Genomic DNA, 14971 nt, shown 5'->3' with positions numbered 1-14971 from the left:
TCACTACAATAGTCCTTCCAAATGTCCAGGGTGAGGGGAAAAACACACGAACAGTCAAATAAGCCCACAAAAATGAGTAGAGATTAGCCAAGTGGGAACAGACCACAGTGAGATCTCTGGGCGCCGTTTTCCAGTCAGAACATCCTGGCGGCCCCTGGCTCCACAGCCTGTATCTGGAGGAAACTGTCTATGCCTTTCTGTCTTCTTCCAGAGTGGCACTGACAACCTCAGGAATTATCGACTGAATTATCAGGATTCTTATTAGTACATTAATGGGTTCCTGAGAGCTAGGTGTGAGCATACCCCTGAGACAGTCAAGGGAATTCATTTTAGACTTTGGAACTAGGGGAGATTTTTGTCAACTGCAAGGGAAACAGCCATTCATTCACTCCTTCTATTCATTAAACCAGCTTGGTAGATTCATTGGTGAATTAGAAATTTCCTTTGCCTTTTTTCAGCTTTACTGAGATATATCATACACAATATACTTTGCCCACCTAAAATGTAATTCAATTGTTTTAGCATATATATATAGATAGATATATGTATCTATCTATCTAGATAGATTTTTTTTGAGATGGAGTCGTTACCTATCTATAGATAGATAGATAGATAGATAGATAGATAGATAAATTTTTTTGAGATAGATAGATATAGATAGATAGATTTTTTTTTTTTTTTTTTGAGACAGAGTCTTGCTCTGTCACCCAGGCTGGAGTACAGTGGTGCAATCTTGGCTCACTGCAACCTCCACCTCCCCGGTTCAAGTGATTCTCCTGCCTCAGCCTACCGAGTAGCTGGGACTACAGGCGTGTGCCACCATACCCAGCTAATTTTTTATATTTTTAGTAGAGACAGGGTTTCATTGTGTTAGCCAGGATGGTCCCGATTTCCTGACCTCTTGATCTGCCCGCATCAGCCTCTCAAAGTGCTGGGATTACAGGCATGAGCCACCATGTCTGGTCGTTGTGCAACTGTCACAACTACAATCTTTTTTTTTTGAGGCGGAGTCTTGCCCTTTTTTTCCTGGCTAGAGTGCAGTGGCACAATCTCGGCTCACTGCAACCTCCACCTCCTGGCTTCAAGCAATTCTCCTGCCTCAGCCTCCCAAGTAGCTGGGATTACAGGCACTCACCACTATAGCTAATTTTTGTATTTTTTGTAGAGATGAGCTTTCACCATGTTGGCCAGGCTGATCTGGAACTCCTGACCTCACGTGATCCGCCTGCCTCGGCCTCCCAAAGTGCTGGGATTACAGGCATAAGCCACAGTGCCCAGCCGTATAATCGATTTTAGAACATTTCATCTCCTCAAAAAGAATCCCTATCCCAATACAAAGAAATGAAGAATATCTGAAGTGAGAGATATGCTAATTACCCAGATTTGATCATTACATATTGTGTATATCTATTGAAATATCACGCTGTACTCCATAAAAATGTACAATTATTATGTGTCAGTGAAAAAGTATAATAAAAGCAAAAATACAAAGTGTACCACTTGCTAACGGCTCAGGTGATTGTTAGCATTTTTGGCAATAAAGTATTTTGTAATTAAAAAAAAAAAGAACCACCCAACCTTATCTCTACTTAAAATTAAAAAATTAGCCTGGCATAGTGGTGCATGCCTGCAGTCTCAGCTACTTGGGAGACTGAGGTGCGAGGATCACTTGAGCCCAGGAGTCTGAGGCTGCAGTAAGCCATGATGGCGCCACTGCACTCCAGCCTGGAGAACAGAGCGAGACCCTGTCTTTAAAAAAATAAACAAAAGCCAGATACAGTGGCTCACGCCTGTAATCCCAGCACTTTGGGAGGCTGAGGCAGGTGGATCACGAGGTTAGGTGTTTGAGACCAGCCTGGTCAACATAGTGAAACCCCGTCTCTACTAAAAATACACACACACACACACAAATTAGCCAGCATGATGGCAGGAGCCTATAATCCCAGCTACTTAGGAGGCAGAAGAATCGCTTGAACCTGGGAGGCGGAGGTTGCAGTGAGCCAAGATTGCACCACTGCACTCCACCCCGGGCAACAACAGTACAAGACTCCGTCTCAAACAAACAAACAAAAACCACACGAATCCTTGTGCCCTTTAGCTATTATCCCTTAGTCTTTCTATCCCCCTTCTACCCCCTCTAAGTCCTAGGCAAACACAAATCTAATTTCTGTCTCTATGAATTTGCCTATTCTGGACATCCATATAAATGGAATCATATAATACATGGTCGTTTGAGACTGGCTTCTTTCACACAGCATAATGTTTTCAAGGTTCATCAATGTTACAGCATGTATCAATACTTCATTCCCTGTTATGGCTAAATAACATTCCATTGTATGAATCTACCACATTTTGTCTATCCAGTCACCAAGTATGGATGTTTGGGTTGTTGACACATTTTCACTATTATGAACAATGCTGCTACAAACATTTGTGCACAAGCTTTTGTGTGGCATGTTTTCTTCCTTTCACTTTTGAAGGACTCCTAATTTAGTAGACACTGTTGTTAAGACAGGTACATGCGCATAATTCCCTATGCCGACAGGATGTGTGAAAGGAAAATAAATCTTGGAATCCCAAACTCTCCAAGTCAAAGGGAAAAGTCAAGCTGGGAACTGAGTCATGCAAATCTTCCCCCTCCCCCACCCTATTTGGTTCCTAAATAAGATGGCTACAAAGAGAAGAAAGAAAAAGATAAAAAGCTACATACCTCCCTCACATTTTGTCCACAGGAAAATTCCTGGTGGGCCCCAAGATCTTTACTCTTAAATAATTCTGTTGAATTTCACCTTGGCAATGTAAATTGATAGTTTATCATCACAGGTGCATGACACAGGACAGAGCTCAGTCATCTCTGCTCACCAGACACAAATGTGAATCAGATTGCTTCCTTTGCCCTGTTGTTTACATTATCTTATGTAAAAATGCAGATTCACTGAGCCAGTCAAGGAATGAATGACTGAATGACGATTTCCTCTACACTCCCCTCACATGAAAATTGTACATTCCCTCAATATCCACTCTTTCTCTTTTAAATATTGAAATCCTCAAAATCATCTTTGGAGAAAGGCATAGACCTCTCTCCCAGGCTTGGATCCTTAACTTTGGCAAATAAACCTCCTCCTAAAATGATTGATACCTGCCTTGGTCATTTTCTTTGATTTATAGATAAGGGACAAGGCAATGGAGTATAACGGTGAGAACCAACTGCTTCTCCTGCCATTACTGACTGAATAATGTAGGAGCAAGCTCCTTCACCTTTCTGTGTGTCTGATTTCTCAGGGGTAAAACGGGACTAGTCTTTTCTCTTTCTTTCTTTCTTTTTTGAGATAGAGTTTCACTCTTGTGGCCCAGGCTGGAGTGCAATGGCACAATCGCGGCTCACTGAAACTGCGATTCTCTTGCCTCAGCCTCCCAAGTAGCTGGGATTATAGGCATGCACCACCACACCTGGCTAATTTTGTATTTTTAGTAGAGAAGGGTTTCTCCATGTTGGCTAGGCTGGTCTCAAACTCCGGACATCAGGTGATCTGCTGCCTCCGCCTCCCAAAGTGCTGGAATCACAGGCATGAGCCACTGCACCCAGCTGAACTAGTATTTTCTTTACCCTGTAGGACCACTGTGAGGATTACATGAGACATACTAAGGGCTCTGCACAAAGCTTGGCACACAGTAAGGGCTCGAAAAACATTTCCCATTATCATTTTTCATTCATAGATTCCTAAGAGTAAGTTTACTAATGAACCATGTACTCTAGCAATAGTAGAGTCTTCATTCTTTCAATGAGCATTTGTTTTGGTTTTGTTGTTCTTGAAGTTGTTTTTGAGTCAGAGTCTCTCTCTGTCACCCTGGCTGGAGTGTAGTGGCACAATTTCAGCTTGCTGCAGCCTTAGCCTCCCGGGCTCAAGCAATTCTCCCACCTCAGCCTCCCAAGTAGCTGGGACTATAAGCACATGCCACCACGCCTGGCTAATTTTTTACTTTTCTATAGAGAAGGTGTTTCTCCATGTTACCCAGGCTGGTCTCAAACTCCTGGTCTCAAGCAATCTGCCTGCCTTGGCCTCCCAAAGTGCTAGGATTATAGGCATAAGTCACTGTGCCCAGCCTCAATGAGCTTTTATTGAATATTTATTATGTACTAGACACTCTGAGAGAAATATAGTTGATCTAAACCTAGCTCCTATCCCTAGGAACCCATAATCTGTCATCTGAATGGCAAGACCCACTTGCAGACATCACCTCCATATATTATGAATCTGTGTATGGAAGTGATGTATGCCAGCAATATATTATAATTTTTTTTTTTTTTGAGATGAAGTTTCGCTCTTGTTACCCAGGCTGGAGTGCAATGGCGCGATCTTGGCTCACCGCAACCTCCGCCTCCTGGGTTCAAGCAATTCTCCTGCCCCAGCCTCCCGAGTAGCTGGGACTACAGGCATGCGCCACCATGCCCAGCTAATTTTTGTATTTTTAGTAGAGACGGGGTTTCACCATGTTGACCGGGATTGTCTTGCTCTCTTGACCTTGTGATCCACCCGCCTCGGCCTCCCAAAGTGCTGGGATTATAGGCGTGAGCCACCGCACCCTGCAATATATTATAATTTTTTTCTTTTTTTTTGAGATAGAGTTTTATTCTATGGTCCAGGCCAGAGTACAGTGACATGATCTTGGCTCACTACAACCTCCACCTTCTGGGTTCAAAAGATTCTCCTGTCTCAGCCTCCCGAGTAGCTGGGATTACAGGCATGTGCCCTGATGCCCAGCTAATTTTTGTAATTTTAGTAGAGATGGGGTTTCACCATATTGGTGAAGCTACTCTTGAACTCCTTACCTCAGGTGATCTGCCCGCCTCGGCCTCCCAAAGTGCTGGGATTACAGGCGTGAGCTACCATATGTGGCCATATTGTGATATTAATGAAGGCCCTAAAATTGCTGAGAGCACTAGAGAAGAATTGTTTTCAAAAAACTCTTTATTTTGGGCCCGGGTGCAGTGGCTACTAGTGAAATTTCCCCACTGTCTAAAGCCTGGTAGGCTAGGTGTAGTCAGTCACTCACGCCTGTAATCTCAGTGCTTTGGGAAGTCAAAGTGGGAGGGTGGCTTGAAGCTAGGAGTTCAAGGCCAGCCTAGGCAACATAGTGAGATTTCATCTCTACTAAAAATTAAAAAACAAATTGCCAGGTATGATGTCTTACACTTACAGTCCCAGCTGTAGGGAGGCTGAGGAGGAAAGATGGCTTGAGTCTAGGGGTTTGAGCTTGCAGTGAGCTAGGTTCACACCACTGCACTTCAGCCTGGGCAACAGAGTGAGACTCTGTCTCAAAATAAATAAATAAATACAATATAAATAAAAATGTGGGTCAGGCACAGTGGCTCATGCCTGTAATCCCAGCGCTTTGGGAGGCAGAGGTGGGTGGATCAGCTGAGGTCAGGACTTAGAGACCAGCCTGACTAACATGGAAAAACCCCATTTCTACTAAAAATACAAAATTATCTGTGCATGGTGGCAAATGCCTGCAATCCCAGCTACTCGGAAGGCTGAGGCAGGAGAACTGCTTGAACCCAGGAGGCAGAGGTCGTGCCATTGCACTCCAGCCTGGGCAACAAGAGTGAAACTCTGTCTCAAAAGAAAAAACAAATACATAAAATAAAAAATAAAAACGTGGTCCTTATATATTTTTATAGTAATAAATCAAGATACATTTGAGAATCACATCCTATATTTTGCTGTTAGACTATTAAGTCTCTTTAAATCTAGAACCTCCTCCCCATTACTTTTGATTTTACAACATTGGCTTTTAAGAGATTATGGCAGTTGTCTTATAAACTGTTTCACATCCTGGCTTTGTCTGATTGCTTCTTTGTGTGTTGTTTAACGTGTTCCTCTATCCCCTGAAGTTCTTGTAACTGAAGCTAGTTCTTATAGGCCTCAGATTTAGGCTCAGTATTTTTTGCAGGAGCCAAAATAGGTTGAACTACTCCATCCTATTAGGGGTGAGAAAAGAACTTTCATCTAAGCACTTCAAGTCCTTTTAAATTAATAAATGAGACAGCAATCAAGTCCTACTTCACTTTAAGCTATGTATTCATCTCTTTTTTTTTCTCGCTCCGTTGCCCAGGCTGGAGTGCAGTGGTGCAATATTTGCTCACCACAACCTCTGCCTCCTGGGTTCAAGCAATTCACCTGCCTCAGTCTCCCAAATAGCTGGGACTATAGGCGTGCCCCATCATGCTCAACAGATTTTTGTTATTTTTAGTAGAGATGGGGTTTCACTATGTTGGCCCAGGCTGGTCTCAAGCTCCAGACCTCACACCCACCTTGGCTTCCCAAAGTGCTGAGATTACAGGTGTGAGCCACTGTGCCCCACCTAGCAAGTTGTTTTAAGAGATGAATACTGTGTCAGCAGTAAATGAAACAAAGAAACCTGCTTGTGACTGGTCACAGTAGCTCACACCTATATAATCCCAGCACTTTGGAAGGCTGAGGCAGGAGGATCCCTTGAGCCCAGGAGTTCAAGAACAGCCTGGGCAACATAGTGAGACTCTATCTCTATAAAATAATTTAAGGCCGGGTGCGGTGGCTCACACCTATAATCCCAGCACTTTGGGAGGCCGAGGCAGGAGGATCACGAGGTCAAGAGATCGAGACCATCCTGGTCAACAAGGTGAAACCCTGTCTCTACTAAAAATACAAAAATTAGCTGGGCATGGTGGTGTGTGCCTGTAGTCCCAGCTACTCGGGAGGCTGAGGCAGGAGAATTGCTTGAACCCAGAAGGCAGAGGTTGTGGTGAGCCGAGATTGTGCCATTGCACTCCAGTCTGGGTAACAACAGCGAAACTCTGTCTCAAAATAATAATAATAATAATAATTTAAAAATAAAATTAGCTGGTTATGGTGGTGTGTGCCTGTAGTCCCTAGCTACTAGGGAGGCTGAGGTGGGAGGAAATATATCTGTATATGTTTTAAAACCTGCTTTTATGTAACAAAGGCCAAATGGAGCTCATATCCAAGGTTACTTGGGTCTGAGTCTTCTCAGCAGCTGTCCTCACTTTGACTCAAGTAAACTCTTTAAATTATATTTCGTGCCCCAGTCTCTTCCTTTGAAGTTGGCAGGAGGCACTGGATGCTAGCTGTCCCACCGTGTGTGAGGCTAAGTGTGGTCCCTGGGTGATGATAGAGGAGGAAGAACTCTTTACCCTGTTGGCAGGAAGGATAGAAGGTTTCACAGGCAATGGCCTTTGAATTGGGCTTTAGAGGGTGTGCAAGAACCTACTGGGTGGGGAAGGGAAGAGGAAGGGCTTTCCAGGTATGCGTGGACACACAATGTAGGGAAAGACAACGACAAGCTTGAGGAAGTAGGAGGTGGTAGCCAAATGTGGGTTGAGAATTACAACAAGCAGTTAGGGTGAGCTGACTGTTCCAGGAACTATGCTAAGTGACTCAATCCTCAGCCTGTCCTTGGGAATGGGTGCTGCTACCCCCATTTTAAGGATGTGGAAATCAAGGTTTAGCGATAGCAGTAACTGGCCTAAAGTCACATAGCTAGGAACTGGCAGACTTGTGAACCTCTGACTTTAAAATCTCTAAACACCGCCACACGTGTAATCTCAGCACTTTGGGAGGCAGAGGCGGGCAGATCACCAGGTCAAGTGATCAAGACCATCCTGGCCAACATGGTGAAACCCCATCTCTATTAAAAATACAAAAATTTTAGGCCTGGTGGCGCACGCCTGTAGTCCCAGCTACTTGGGAGGCTGAGGTAGGAGAATCGCTTAAACCTGAGAGGCAGAGGTTGCAGTGAGCCATTTAGTACCACTGCACTCCAACCTGGCAACAGAGCAAGACTCAGCCTCAAAAAAAATAAAGGAATAAAAATAATAATAATAAAATAAAAAGCTCTAAATACTTCCTTAAGGTGAGGAAGGAACGTGGAGCTGGGGAATGGTGTTGGGAGCAGATGGAGACAGGCCTTCTCCACCATTCTAAGGGGTCTCAGTATTATTCCACCTCGCAAGGGAGCCAGCGAAGGTGTCCTTCGAAAGGGGAGAGGGGGGCTGGGCGTGGTGACTCACGCCTGTATTCCCAGCACTTTGGGAGGCCGAGGTGGGCAGAGTGCCTGAGGTCAAATGTTCAAGACCAGCCTGGCCTACAGAATGGTGAAACCCCGACTTTGCTAAAAATACAAAAATTAGGCCAGGGGCGGTGGCTCACTCCTGTAATCCCAGCACTTTGTGAGGCCGAGGCGGGTGGATCACGAGGTCAAGAGATCGAGACCATCCTGGTCAACTTGGTGAAACCCCGTCTCTACTAAAAGTACAAAAAATTAGCTGGGCATAGTGGCGCGTGCCTGTAATCCCAGCTACTCAGGAGGCTGAGGCGGGAGAATTGCCTGAACCGAGGAGGCGGAGGTTGCGGTGAGCCGAGATCGCGCCATTGCACTCCAGCCTGGGTAAACAAGAGCGAAACTCCGTCTCGGGGCGTGGGGGGAGCCGGGCGTGGTGGGCATGCCTGTAATCTCAGCTACTAAAGAGGCTAAGGCACGAGAATCGCTTGGGCCCGGGAGGGGGAGGTTGCAGTGAGCCGAGATAGCGCCACTGCACTCCCCAGCCTGGGCAGTAGAGACTGCCTCAAAAAATAAATAAATAACTAAAAAGAACGAAAAGAGCAAGCAGGACCGTGCGTGACAACACTCACCCACGGGCCGGTGGAGGAATCAAGGGCTGCCGGGGAGCGCTATCACATTGAAGGATGGGTGCCCATTTCACGTGAACTGCCCCAGGGAACAGGGAAGAGGGTGGAAAGCCAGAACCTCCCGGGCTTTCTGAGGACCTTCAAGCCCAAGGGCAGTGGGGCGGGGCTAGTCTCCGCGGGATCCCGAGCCTTTTCAACGCTGAACGCCGGGCGGGCACAGAGCGGCCCGGCACCCCGCGGCTTCCAGCCTCCCAGCACCCCGAAAGCCCGGCGGCCAGATCGCAGGGGGATGTGAGCTGCAGAGACGGAGGAAAGGGCCAGCTTTAATCTCCACGGCCCAGAGAGGGGATGAGACTAGCCCAAGGTCACACAGTCAGATCGTGGCGGGGGCAGAACTAGAACTCGGGCCGTATCTCTTGATTGCAAGTCTGCTTCTTTTCTTGATGGAATTTGAGAATCAAAGAGGAATCAAGATACTGTGGCTGAGGGCTCGCAGCTGGGACGCCGGATACTCCGGGGAATTCGTTTTTTTATATCTTATTTTCCCTTTGGGATTTCCTTTGGGAATCCTAAGGACGGCGCGGCGGTGGAAACAGGCTCCAGGCACCCTGCCCCGCCAGGCCGTTGTCGCACAGCACCCCCGCCTGCGTCGTTCCAGCTAGGCCTGCGAGTCCTCCGCCCGCCACCATCTGCCTGGAGTCCCTGCTCTCCGAGGCTGCAGACACAAAGCCTCCGCCTGCTGTTCAGTCTTCACTCAAGCAGGGAGGGTGTGTGGAGGCAGTGGCGGGTCCCGCTCTGGGGCCAGGCGGCCCAAGTTCAAGTCTTTGACCTGATACTCACTAACTGTGCGATACTGAGCCTTCACTTTCCCTCTCTGTACTTCCGTTTCTTCATTTTAAATTGGTGAAAAGAACAGTGCTTCATACAGTTGGGTGGGAGGATTAACAAACACAAGGAGTATCAAAGCCTTAGTAAGGGGCTTGCCCCACGACAGAGGCCAGTTGGGTGCTTAATTACCCATAAATCTGACAAACCTTTTCCGGATCCTACATGAAGCCTGCTGCTTCCATGAAGTCCACCCAGATTAACTTCATTCAGTTTAAATCCTTCTTGATTCTCAGTACTTAAAGCATAAAGGCATTGTCTAACTGCAATGGGGTCGGGGGAGCAGGCTTGTGTGTGTGCCCTCCCCTACACCACTAACCTAGATTCAGAAGGCCTGAGGTTTGTAGTCCTCCCCTCCAAGGGCTGCTACTTGATTTCGAGTAAATCGCTTCATATTTTTTAAAATTGTTTTGAGACAGTCTCGATCTGTCGCCAGGCTGGAGTACAATGGCACCATCTCAGCTCACTGCAACCTCCGCCTCCCGAGTTCAAGCGATTTTCCTGCCTTGGCCTCCCCCAGTAGCTGGGAACTCGCCACCCATACTCAGTACAGGCGCTCGCCACCATACTCAGCTAATTTTTTTGTATTTTTAGTAGAGACAGGGTTTCACCATGTTGGCCAGGATGGTCTAGATCTGCTGACCTCATGATCTGCCCGCCTCGACCCCCCCAAAGTGCTGGGATTACAGGTGTGAGCCACCATACCCTGCCAATTTTTATTTTTATTTTTTCGGAAACAGAGTCTGGCTCTGTAGCACAGCTTGGAGTGCAATAGTGAGATCTAGGCTCACTGCAACATCTGCCTCCCAGGTTCAAGGGCTTCTGCCTCAGCCTCCCAAGTGTCCAGGATTACAGACTCACACCATCACGCCTGGCTAATTGTTTTGTGTTTTTAGTAGAGCCAGGGTTTCACCATGTTGGCCAGGCTGGTCTCAAACTCCTGACCTCAGGTGATCCACCCGACTCAGCCTCACAAAGTGCTAGGATTATGGGTGTGAACCACGGTGCCCAATACAAAATGTTTTTCCAAAGCATAGTTAATAACTTGGAAAAATGATATCAATATATGGTATTTATTTTTCTTCTCTGAATTTAACTTTTATGTAAACGTTTTATTTTATGTATTTGTATATTTTTTGAGATGGAGTCTCCTCCTGCTGCCCAGGCTGGAGTGCAGGGGCTTGATCTTGGCTCGCTGCAACCTCCACCTCATGTGTTCAAGTGATTCCTCAGCCTCCCAAGTAGCTAGGATTACCGGCACCCACCACCACACCTGGCTAATTTTTGTATTTTTAGTAGAGACAGTGTTTTGCTATGTTGGCCAGGCTGGTTTTGAACTCCTGGCCTCAGATGATCCGCCCATCTTGGCCTCTCAAAGTGCTGGGATTACAGGCTTGACCCACCTTGCACAACCTATCCAGCTAATTTTTCTTTTTTTTTTTTTACATGACATGAAAATTTTTACTTTCAAAAAGAATGTATTTTTTTATTTTTATTTTTTATTTATTTTTTATTTTTTTATTCCCCAGAAACTGAAGTGCAAAAAAAGAATGTATTTTTACATCAATCTGCAACAGAATTCAAATGTAGAAAAAATAAGCTATATTCAGGGATACAGTGCTCAGCACACCACACCCCCTCCCCAAAGTGGGCTGACACCCTGGCTTCACCATATTGGCAAGGCTGGTCTCTACCTCCTGACCTTGTGATCCACCCACCCCACCTCCCAAAGTGTTGGGACTACAGGCGTGAGCCACCATGCCTGGCCCTAGCCTTTCAAAGCTCTGGAATTACAGGCATAAGTACCCAGCCTCCCAACTTTGTTTTAAAAAAGTGTAAGTACACTTAAAAAAAGTAAACATAAGGAAATCCTCCAACATGTTAACAGTGTTACACCTGGGAGGGAGGATTACTATTGATTATCTTCATCTTAATTTTTCTATATTCTCCAATTTTTTTCAAATAATGTGTTATTTTTATACATAGAAGAAAACTACAATTATTGTAATGGAAATATTGAATAATATATCTGAAAATATTTAAGGCTAAACAAAGGCAGGTTAGATATCACCTATGTTTCAGTAATCAGAAATCTTTGAGATTAAAATTTAGCTTTTTGGGAGTTACACTTATTATTGTTGTCTTTTTGGTTTTTTCCTTTTTATGGAGAACGGGGTCTTGCGATATTGCCCAGGCAGGTCTCGAACTCCTGGGCTCAAGCTATCTCCCGCCTCTGCCTCCCTAAGAGCTGGGATTACAGGCACGAGCCACTCAGTCCATCATTTCTCTCTATGAAAGCCTCATGCAGAGCTCTCTGCTTCCTTGGTTTCACCGGCCTTCTTGGCATGGCCTTCTTGGCATGACTTCTTTTAAAGTCAGGCATGGTTCTCCCAAGGGTACCTTGGACAGTGCTCCACGGGACTGGAGAAGACCCCTGAAATCCCTGCAGAGTTACCAGGCTACTTAATTAACTGGCATTTAAGGGTCTGTAGGCTCTGAACCAATCTTCCTTACAACTCCCGTGTGTGTCAATCAAACGGTCTGTCTGCCATCTCCAAAGCCAGAAAGGGGCAGTAATGAATGAAGAGAGCTGCGTGTGATGTCACTGGGAAAGGTGAGGACTGTGGCAAACTGGAGTAAGCCCACACCTTCAAACGAACGGCCACTTCTCAGTGACAGTCTATTGCTATCTGGTGGGGTCTTTCAATTTTTCAAGAGAATTGGAAAAGCTGGATCTTTATGTGAAGTCTGATTTTTAAATAAATATTGGCAGGTAATTCACAAAACACATTTGTCCACTCTGCTGATCACAATTTGCGACGACTTGTCTTAGGAACACATTGAATTTTTTTCCCTCTGCACCTTTTCTTTTGCTATTCCCCAATGCCAAGAACACTCCCCCACTCATCTGAGACTAATGAACTCCATCTGTTCTGTCAGACCCAGGCAAAACACCACCTCTTCCCGAGCATCCCCGCAGCCAGAAGTGACATCGCCCTCCTTGGGGCTGCACCACACATTTAGCTCTGTGCCTGTCTCACTCTATGCTACAGTTGTTACAGTAAGAGTCCCAGCTCTCCTGGCAGAGAATAAGCTCCTGAAATAATTCAGAAAACATTTGTGGAGCACCCGCTATGGTGCAGAAACCATGCTAAGCTCTAGTGATACAGCCTAGAATAAGATGGACATGGTCTTTGCCTTGATGGAAGACAGTCTAGTGTAGGGGGCAGGTTTTAAATAAATAATTCCCAAGATACCTAATTCCAATTGTGATGAGGTGTATGGGGTTAAGAAAGTTTATAAAAGAGACTTAATCCAGGCACAGGAGGATTAAGCAAATCACGAGGTAGCTTGGGGAAGCATTAACAGTAGGGCTGCCACATAAGGTTGTACAGTTTATATGTACAACGCCTGGCAACATAGCAAGACCCTGTCTCTAAAATTAAAAAAAAAAAAAATGTAGAGTTGAGGTCTCGCTATGTTGCCCAGCCTGATCTCAAACTCCTAGCCTCCAGGCCAAGGTGGGAGACCTTGGCCTCCCAAAGTATCGGGATTACAGGTGTGAGCCACTGTGCCCAACTCCTTTTTCTAATCTGCACAAAGGCACTGGATAGACTAGCAGAGGCAGCGTTTAGTTCACCCCTACCCAAAGCTGTTCTAAATAACCTTAGAATCTAAGTAGAAACGGTAACTTCCCCATGTACATGCAGCCCAAAGAGATGTTCCCTGCTCCCCACTTTCTATGCTAACCCTTAGACCTCTGGGATCAGGGAACGTACCCACAAGGAAGTGACATAGGAGCTGAGACTGAAGGATAAGAAGGGGCCAGCCAGCTTGGAGTAGGAGGAATAGCATGTGCAAGGCCTCTGAGGAGAGAAGGTACCATGGCCAAAGGTGGCCATTGTGGTAGAAGCATGGACAGAGATGGGAGAGCATTAAGGGGTAGGCTGGGCAGTGACCACCCTGCACAGCCCAGAAAGCTACATTAAGGGGTGCAATTCTTATCCTGAAATTATCCCTTCCATATCGCACTCCATAACCACGTCGCTTCTTGGTCTTACTGCCCACGAGAGAGTGTGCACAGTGGTAGAAACTACCACGCAGCACGGACTGCTGGGGCCACACATTCATTCTGCCTTTTTTATTCTCCTGAAGTAACTATTCTTTGATTTCCATGGAACAGATGAAAAAATGGAGGCAAAGAGAAGATAAGCAGCCTGCCTGAGGTTAGCTGACTATTAACAGGTAGGCTGGGATCCACTCCCAGGTCTATGGGACTTCAAGCCCTTTCTCTTGGCTGTCATGCAGCAATGATATCTATGAATAGACCAGAAGTGCAAGGAGTCTACAGCCTTGCCACTCAGAGGCAGGGGGTTCTAAAGGCCTGCAAAACTATCACCTGGAAGTTTGTCAGAAATGCAGGATCTAGGGTTCCATCCAGCCCTACTGAATCAGAATCTACACTTAAATTTTTTTTTTTTTTTTTTTTTTGAGACAGAGTCTCACTCTGTCACTAGGCTGGAGAAAAGTGGTGCGATCTTGGTTCACTGCAACCTCTGCCTCCCAGGTTCAAGCGATGATTCTCCTGCCTCAGCCTCCAGAGTAGTTGGCACTCCAGGCATATACCACCATGCCCAGCTAATTTTTGTATTTTTAGTAAAGCCAGGGTTTCACCATGTTGGCCAGGATGGTCTCCATCTCTTGATCTTGTGATTCACCCACCTCGGTCTCCCAAAGTGTTGGGATTACCAGCGTGAGCCACTGTGCCTAGCTAAAAATTTTTTAAATCTTTTTTTGTGTGTGTATGACGGATCTCACTGCATTGCCCAGGCTAATGTATAGTAGCGCAAACGCAGCTCCCTGTAGTCCCTACCTCCTGGGCTCAAGGGATCTTCCTGCCTCAGCCTCCCAAGAAGCTGGCACAGGCCTCCATGCCCAACTAATTTTTAAATTTTTCGTAGAGACGGGGATCTCACCATGTTGCCCAGGCTGGTCTCAAATTCCTGAGCTCAAGCAATCCTCCTGCCTCAGTCTCCCAAAATGCTGGAATTACAGGTGTGAGCCACCATGCCCAGCCAGAATCTATACTTTACAGGAATCATGTACACATTAGGAGCTGAGAAGCACTAAACTAGAGAATAAGCAAAGTGGCATATCGCCTCTGCAGCCCTTATGCAACAGCATCTCATATGCCAGGTTTCCAATGACCCGAAAACAACTTATTATAACCAAATATACCAGATTGGCCAACTGTTCCATCCATCTATCCACCCTAGTTTTGTCATCTATTGCCACTCCAAGGGAAAAACTGTGAGACGCTACCATCAACTCCAAAGAGGAGCTGCTGTACACTCCAAATCATCTTCCATTTGGGGGTCTACTCTGATCCCCAGATA

The 14971-nt window shown here is 46.0% G+C and overlaps 1 protein-coding gene across 5 annotated transcripts in view; it reads right to left on the bottom strand.

The window, feature by feature from the left end:
• Nucleotides 1-14971, bottom strand: part of LARP1 (La ribonucleoprotein 1, translational regulator) — a 136991-nt gene that overhangs the window by 121190 nt on the left and 830 nt on the right. The gene's annotated exons all lie outside the window — the stretch shown is intronic.

Source organism: Callithrix jacchus, chromosome 2 (genome assembly GCF_049354715.1).
Source record: "Callithrix jacchus isolate 240 chromosome 2, calJac240_pri, whole genome shotgun sequence".
In the NCBI taxonomy this organism is placed as follows: Eukaryota; Metazoa; Chordata; class Mammalia; order Primates; family Cebidae; genus Callithrix; species Callithrix jacchus.
The sequence above is the reverse complement of the archived record's forward strand: the minus strand, read 5'-3'. Positions and strand labels throughout refer to the sequence as shown.